The sequence below is a fragment of the Capra hircus genome (assembly GCF_001704415.2).
Source record: "Capra hircus breed San Clemente chromosome X unlocalized genomic scaffold, ASM170441v1, whole genome shotgun sequence".
NCBI lineage: Eukaryota > Metazoa > Chordata > Mammalia > Artiodactyla > Bovidae > Capra > Capra hircus.
Genome location: NW_017189516.1, coordinates 49,184,735 through 49,191,723, shown reverse-complemented (window position 1 = coordinate 49,191,723; position 6,989 = coordinate 49,184,735). Strand labels below are relative to the sequence as shown.

The 6,989-nt window shown below is 37.5% G+C and overlaps 1 pseudogene; it reads right to left on the bottom strand.

Annotated features, from left to right (window-relative positions):
• Positions 1-549: 549 nt before the first annotated feature.
• On the bottom strand, positions 550-1,299 carry LOC102191782 (annotated as a pseudogene).
• Between the last annotated feature and the right edge of the window lie 5,690 nt (positions 1,300-6,989).

Below are 6,989 nucleotides of genomic sequence, written 5' to 3'. Positions count from 1 at the left end.
ATAAAAATTTTGGTACCACAGCTGGGTGAGCTTCACACGTTGGCAATACTCTGTGCATATTTTCACACATTAATACTGGGGAGGTCATACATCCTAAGAACAATGGAGGCTTCACCTATGACCGTCCCAAACTCTGTCCTACATATCATTTACTTTATTTAGCTGGTTCTAATTTGTATCCTTTCCCTGTAATAAACTATGAGTATAATTAGTTTCAATGAGCTCTGTGAATCTTTCTGGTAAATTATTGAAGCTTAGGGGTATTTGGGGAACTCTCAAAGTTACAGTTGGTGTCAGAAGTGAGGGTGATTTTGTGTGGACTCTTCTAACTTTGTAGTTGAACCCCCAGCTCCTTGTATTAATAGTTGACATGAGAAGTCTTAGACAGACTTGGTAGTCTAAAGGACTGTGTCCTTAACATTGCAGTTTGTGTAATTTGGGGCACCACATTCCTTTTCCAGCTATTATTGATGTTACTTTCCCCTTTTAGAGTTGAAACACGGTTCTTGGTCTGAAAAAACAATGTTTAATTGAAAAACCTGGAGTATACTACCCCGCTCCCCTGGTTAAGCGGGCTGAAGAGACCGGACCCCTGACATTATCAGAGACACATCGGATGCTCTTCACAAGGCAGCAGGCAAAGACAATACCCAGGACCTCCATAAAGGCAATGCTCAAGCCCGTTGCAATCACCACTTTGCTCCTCAGCCAGATCCCAGTCTTCTCCACACAGCCTTCAGCATGCATCTCCTTTATGCTAAAATTAATCCCACAGCCTTTAGTGATGCTGACACAGTAGGAGCCAGGGACTTGCTTGGTCATGAGCAGAGTCTTTTCCCAGTCTGTGTAGTTAGTTGCCCTGCAGCACTTAAAATGTTCCTGCATCCTGTCCATAATCGATGACATGTGATTGTTTTCTGGATAATTCTGTATCAGCTGCTGGAAGTCCTTATTAGATTCTGACATCACCTTGTCTTTAAGCATATAGCCAGCAATGATCGCAGCCACCTCCGCCAGCAAGATTAGGGACAAGCAGATGGCAAGCACGATCATAAGACAGAAGTCCTCCTTGCAGGCCCCATAGCAGCCCACAAAGGCCACCAGGAGGAGGCATACACCCATTGCGATGATGACCACGGGCACCGGGGATTCAGAGGTGGCCCCCCGGTTAATGGTCTGATTCACGTCGAGCTTGGCTCCTAAGCCCACAGCAATCAGTCCCACTGCACAGATACAACAGGTCAGCAGAAGAACATAGAGCAAGACCTTGACACATTTCATTCCTCCTTCTGTCGCCATGGCTGCCAGGCTTGGGCTCCAGAAGGCTGTGCACTCTCTTGCCTTGGCTCAGGGGCTAAAATTTGGGGAAAAAAAAATTATCTACAAAGTCCATCTCCATTTCCTTTCCTATTCATTCCTAAACCCACAGCAACTGGTTTCTGCCCATATCATCCCGATGATATTCCCACATATCTCACCAATGAGCACCTTGTCACTAAATCCAATGGACAGTGACTTTCTCCTCTGATCTGTCAGAAGCATTCACCACTCCATCTTTGAATGATTTTTATCTCTTGACTTCTGTGATACCACATTTCCTGATTTCCCTCCTAACTCTGGCCACTATCTCTCAGCTTTCTTTTTGGTACCTCTTCCTCAACCTGCCCCACATATTAACATTTTCTAGAGACTCTCTGAATGATTTCATGCATTAGTGAGTCCCAAACCTATAACTTAGCTTTAAACTCACCCTTAGCTTCATTCAAATACCAACATGTCTGTGCATGCATGCTAAGTTGCTTCAGTCTTGTCCTACTTTTTGTGACCCCATGGACTGTAGCCCACCAGGCTCCTCTGTCAGGAGATTCTTTAGGTAAGAATACTGGAGCGGGTTGCCATGCCCTCCTGCAGGGGATCTTCCTGACCCAGGGATTGAACCTGGGTCTCTTTTGTCTCCTGCACTGGCAGGCAGGCTCTTTACCACTGAGCCACCTGGGAAGCCCATTAACATGTCTACTTGAATTTAAACTAGACTGTCTTCATTGCTCTAGTCTCAGAATATAGAATAGTACCTGGCATATAGTAGGTACTCAGTCAATATTTGTTGAGTGAAGGAATAAATGAACTAGTGTGCCATGTCTCACAGGAACCGAAGCTCAATATTTTCACAATTAAACTCATCAATAGAGCCCAAACAGACTCCTCTCCTGGAGTTTCCTGTCTCAAATAAATGGTGTCACCATCCACTCTGTTGCCTAAGTTAGAAACTTTGGGAATCATCCTTCAATTTTCTCTCTCCTTCATCTCCACATCCCATTCATCAAAAAGCTCTGTCAATTCTCACTTCCTTAAAATCCTTCATATCCATCTACTTCTCTCCCCCTCACAGGCAATACGTTAATCCAGTCACTGCCATCCATTACAAGGATTACTCCAGCAGCCTCCATACTGTTCTCCCTTAGGCCTTACCCCTTCTACCCATTCTGCATATTCCAGCCAGAGTGATGTTTCTGGCTGGACTCTGTTAGGAGAGTCTGTTAGGACTCTTCTACAGTTAACCTATTGAGCATTGATTCGTTGCTATTCTTATTATCTTGATTTTTTATGAAGTATTTTCTTTCCATTAGCCCTCACATTCAATCAATTATCAACTCCTGCCCAACTGCTGAGCCTTTCCTTCCCCTCCATTCCTCCATACTGCCACTGCCCTGATTTAAGCTTTTACATTTCCTCAGTAGGATATTACAAAAGTCTCCTAACAGATCTCCTTGCTTCTGGTCTTGCCTCATTAAAAATGTATCCTTTCTTCCACCACAGTCAGAAACATTATCTATCATGACATCTGACTGCATCTCTCTCTCTAAAACCTCAAATATTTCTCCACTGCTTATAAAAGAAAATTTAAGCTTCTCAATATGGCATATAAAGCCCTCCATGACTTAACCTCTGACTATCCTACAAGCTTACACCATTTTCCACTTAATACTTTATCCTTAAAGAAAACTTAATGACTTGTAGACACATACACACGTCGAACATACAAGCCATGTTTTTCCCTTCATACCTTTGATAATGCTGTTTCTTTTTGTCTACAATGTTTTCCCCACCTCTCTTTGCTTAAGGGCCTCTTCTGAGATCCTATAATACCTTGAAAATGTCTCAGGTACTATCAGATACCATTATATAGAAATTAATTATTTAATACCTGCACTCCATTAGACAGTTAGCTCTTCAAGGACAAGGACCGTATCCTTAGCAGCGAGCATTGTGACTTAAGCGAGCTGAGATTCTAACTTCTTGGGGAGCCAATAGAAATGGATAGCCAGTTCTCTTGGTAGTAGTTCAGTTGATTTTAGTCAGTGACTCTTGTAGATGGCAGATACCTTTTGGTCATTCAGTTCCACTTCCCCTCATAGGAAACTCCTCTACAATAGGGGCCAAAATAATTCAGTTAAATGTGATAGAGCATTTCAACCTCAGACAGCTCTTATTTGTAATGTATACATATGGTCCCTTCTGGTGAAAGTGAAAATTGATAATACTTTCTTAGGAAATAATTTGGGAACACATGTGTTTATGTGTGTTTATACATTTCTTATATGTTTGTTTATATTTTTATTCCTAAAATTTGTATATCTTTATTCCTAGCAATGTCTCTTTCAGAAATCTCTTCTCAGAAAATTGTCCAAAAATCTGGAGAAAATTTATCACATAATAACATTCATCATGGTTGAATGAATAAAGAAAATGTGAGATACACACACACACACACACACATATATTTACACACACACATATATACATACAATGGAATATTACTCAGCCATTAAAAAAGAATGAAATTTTGCCATTTGCAACCACATGGATCTGGAGGGTATTATGCTAAGTGAAGTAAGTGAGACAGAGAAAGACAAATACTGTATGCTTTCATTTATATGTAGAACAAAAAAAATAAACAAATGAACATAACAAAACAGAAATAGAATAGACTCAGATAGAGATCAAGCTAGTGGTCACCAGAAGGGAGAGGGGTGGGACAGAGAGGCAAGACTGGGGAAGGGGATCAAGAGGTACAAACTACTAGGTATAAAATAAGATACAAGAATATAATGTACATCACTAGGAATATAGTCAATATTTTATAATAACTTTAAATGAGGTATAAGCTATAAAAATATCAAATCACTATGCTGTACACCTAAAACTAATATAACTATACTTCAATAAAATAAAATAATAACATTCATCACAGAAATACTCATAATAGAGAAAAACTATAAATAAGGAGAGCTTCCCTCATAGCTCAGTCAGTAAAGAATCCACCTGCAATGCAGGAGTCCACCTGCAATGCAGGAGGTCCAGGTTCGATTCCTGGTTTGGGAAGATGCCCTGGAGAAGGAAATGGCAGCCCACTCCAATATTCTTGCCTGGGAAATCCCATTAACAGAGGAGCCTGGCATGCTACAGTACATGGGGTCGCAAAGAGTCAGACATGACTTAATGACTAAACCATAAATAGGGAGAAGTAGGGGAATTATTAAGTAAATTATGGTACATTCATAAAGTAGAATTTAAATTAAGTAATTTTAAGTGAAAAGTCAAGGTATAAAATATTATATTATACTCAATTATAATAGTATTGTATAATATAGTATAAGATATAGTAAAATATTATACTATATATTATAATATATATAATATAATATATATTATAGATAAGTAATATATAATATATAAATTACACATTTATATAGAATATATATTATATACTATATACTATATATGATATATAATATTATATATATTATTTATATGTGTATATATTTATATATTATTGTATATAATAATAATATATATTTGTTATTATAAAATTATATATATAATATGTATAATATATAATACATATAATATACTATTATAATATGTTATAATATAATAGTATATTATATTATACTCAATATAATAGTATGTATACAAAAAAAGATGTTTAGAAAAAAATACTGAAAAGAAATAGTTGATGATTATGGTTGATAGTGTTCTCATTTTACCTCCCAAATTTTCTACAGTAAGCATGGATTATTTTTACAATAAGAAAAATTGCAGGTTTTGTTTTATTTTGATTTTTGTTAAGTTTTGTTGCTATTGTCTTAAGGAAACTATCACTACTCTCTTAAGAAACAAGTTTCTGGTCTTGGAATTCTCTGACTTCTGAGTCACTTCTCTCTTTCTACCGTGTTTCCACAATTTATCTCCTAAATACAGCCCAGCACACCCAAAAGAGTAGAGTACTTATTTGTGTTCCTTTCCTCATTCCTCTTTGTGCTCACACCCTTGTTACTCTTGCCTCACAGTAATTCAGAGTACACCAGCTTCATCCTTTCTTCCTTAAAGGCTGTGATTTTATGCTTGCTCTACATCCCCAGCAGGGTTGACTAAATTACAGTTCCTGATTTGAAGGGTCTCATATCCCTGCTAAGAGAGCTGTGCATGATAAATAGAAAAATAAGGGTGTGCATAAGGCAACCAAATTAAAAGGAAGAGATTGGTGTTCTCTTTCTGAAGGTATCAGAAAGGCTTCTCTGTATAAATGGATGCAGGAAGCCTCAACATTTTCTCCCTTAGAATCACAGCCTTCTAGCTAATACAAGCGTTTCTTATTTTACAGATGGAAATGCTGATGTACTCTGAATTCAAGTGATGTGATCAAGGTTTCATAACGAATTAGTAACAGACCCAGGACTAGAACTCAGGCTTTATGACTACCGTGACCACACTTTCCAGTGGTCTACAACTCAGCTTGCTAACAAGAGGACAGCTGCTTTCTCAAGATTTTCAGAATAAGAGCCCATAACCCAAAGCAAACCAAAAAAAAAAAAAACACAAAACAAACAAAAGCAGCAACAAAAACAAAGTAGGATCTGCAGAAACTAATGAAAACAGAAACACTCTAGTTTCTGTTTTGGGGAAAGAGTAGGGACTGTGAGAACTACTTTGACCCTGAGGTTATTTCCAGAGGGCATATTGGAAAAACAAACAAGAGTCAATTACTATTTTGACTCCAATTATCTGGGGAAAAAAATTTAAAACTATTGCCTCCTTTCATCTCTTGAATGCTGTTGACTAAAGGAGTTGCTGATTAGAGCTGTTAGTCAGGAATGCTGAGCAGCTCCGGGCAAGGACCCTGCATTCCAGACTGACCGTGCCCGACCAGGAACAGCAGGGTGAAAAGAAGCACTGAGCACGCATTCCCCACTCTTTGCTACCCTCTGGCAAACAGACTGTGTTTACTTAGATTGCTATAAAAGGTATTTATCTAATTAGAGAGTGTTTTCCCCCTTTTATTAGTAAGCAATTAGACCACACTTTAGTACATTAAGGAGGTTTTGTAAATCCAACTGCAAGCATATAAATTCTGTAATTGTGTAATTGTATATTGGGCACAAAACCACGGATTTTCTTCTATTTTGGCTTGACCATTTTTTTAAAGCAATTTAGGGTTTTCTAAGCTAATGCTTATGTGGCGAGTATTTTTTTAAAGCCTAGGCTAATACATATAATTTAGCCATTCTTTGGTCTTAAACTCAAACTAGAAAATGACACAAATTCCACACAAACTTGTATCAACTATTTGTCTTCCTTCTTCATTTTAAAGTTTAAGGATATTTGTTTCACAATGTTTAAAAGTACAATGGTAGCATAGTATCATTTTTTAGCAAAGAAACCATAAAATACTCATAGCCAAATCATTCCACAAATTCTCATTTAAACATCTGTAGCTCACAGCTATGTGACTGAATTCATCCTAATTAGATTATGTTTGTAAGACAGGAGTGGGAAAGAAAAGTAAAGATCATATCAATTTGAATATTCACTTTGTTATGTTAAAAGTATTAGGCTGAACTATATAATATTGCTAACACTTGGCCATTCTTTATTTACAATGGTACTTTTATGTTTCAACTTCTAGTATATGTGTTGTCTCTAGTTTC